Below are 1574 nucleotides of genomic sequence, written 5' to 3'. Positions count from 1 at the left end.
GTGACTCGTTTTGCTTCACGAGTGAAGCAAGCCCACACTGCTTCAGAATTTTCCCATTACTTCCTTGAGTGATCATTAGTCTTACTGTGGTCTCCCAAATCCTCCCGAAGTTCCCTCTCTATCTACAGTTCCCTAATGGGGAATTCTGTCCCTATCAAAGGCATGGGTAAGTCTGGAGTATTATCCTGGCCTCACAGCATCGAACCTTCTCTGGTGACAGAATATGCAAGTTCCCAAGGAACAAGGTAGGTCAGTGCCTGCAAGTCCTCACGTCCGCCCTCCTCTGGCTCATCTGCCACGTTCTTTTGGTTGATTCCTGTGCTCTCAGAGGGGCCTTCCTTTCAAAGTCTCGGAGCTCCCAGCCAATGACATATATCTCACTCTTGGATTACACATTTTTCTTTTAAAAACATATTTCCGTGGTATTTATTTGGCCTTCTTAAATCCATCTAGAGTAAAAAGGTAGTCTTTTGACTGAGAAGTCACTTCAGAAACTTGGGGTATACATATCTCCCTTAACATCCTCAAATCCAGTCCCTTCTTTCCATCCTCACTGCCACTTTCTTGGTCCCAAGAAGCATCCCTTGCCTGGGTTATACAGCCTCTCTGTTAGTTTGGTTTCCCTGATAGCTCAGTTGGTAAAGAATCCACTTGCAATGCAGGAGACCCCTGTTCCATTCCTGGGTTGAGAAAATCCACTGGAGAAGGGATAGGCTACCCACTTCAGTATTCTTGGGTTTCCCTGGCAGCTCTGCTGGTAAAGAATTTGCCTGCAATGCAGGAGACCTGAGTTTGATCCCTGGGTCAGGAAGATCCTCTGGAGAAGGGAAAGGCTACCCACGCCAATATTCTGGCCTGGAGAATTCCATGGACTGATCACAAAGAGTCGGACACGACTGAGCGACTTTCACTTCGTTAGTTTATCTGAATCCACTTTTGCCTTTTCTGGTCTATTCTCTACACAACAGCCATGGTCTTTTATACGCATAAGTCAGGTTCTGGTACTTCCTGCATAAAACCCCTCAAGGGGTCTCCATCGCACTCAGAAAAAGCCAATCTGTTACGCACATCCTTTACAGGATCTGTCTGGCCTATGTCTACCTCTGACCCTTCATCTCCCCACCACACACACTTTTCTCCCTATAGTTTTTGTCCTCGTAATTCTCTAGAATGGCCCCTGGCCCCTTGGTTCCTCTTCTTCCACACAGCTGCTCACTTAACGCTTCACAACAGGCACTAAATAACTCTTAGGAAACAAAGGACAGAGGCCTGCATTCTGCCCCAGCTGAGGGGTGAGTGGGGGCACTTCCAGGTTTTCCCTGTGTGGAGGTGGACGAGCACTCAAGGCGCAATTCCCAGGAGTTTCCTGGCGACCTAGTGGCGATCTTAGGCTTCTTCTGGGCTTTCAGCTGAACACTGAGATCCTGAAAGGCGTGCAGAATGGCAAAAAAAAAAAAACAACAACCCTCAAAGCACAATTCTCTCGCTCTCGCTATTTCCAGACTGAACTCCTCGTGGCCTCTGTCTTCGGAGGGCCAGCAAGAGTGGGGTCGGGTTGGGCGGGGGTGGCGGGG

The sequence above is a fragment of the Bison bison genome, unplaced genomic scaffold, assembly GCF_000754665.1.
Source record: "Bison bison bison isolate TAMUID 2011002044 unplaced genomic scaffold, Bison_UMD1.0 scf7180017864375, whole genome shotgun sequence".
In the NCBI taxonomy this organism is placed as follows: Eukaryota; Metazoa; Chordata; class Mammalia; order Artiodactyla; family Bovidae; genus Bison; species Bison bison.
This window is presented reverse-complemented; position numbering follows the sequence as displayed.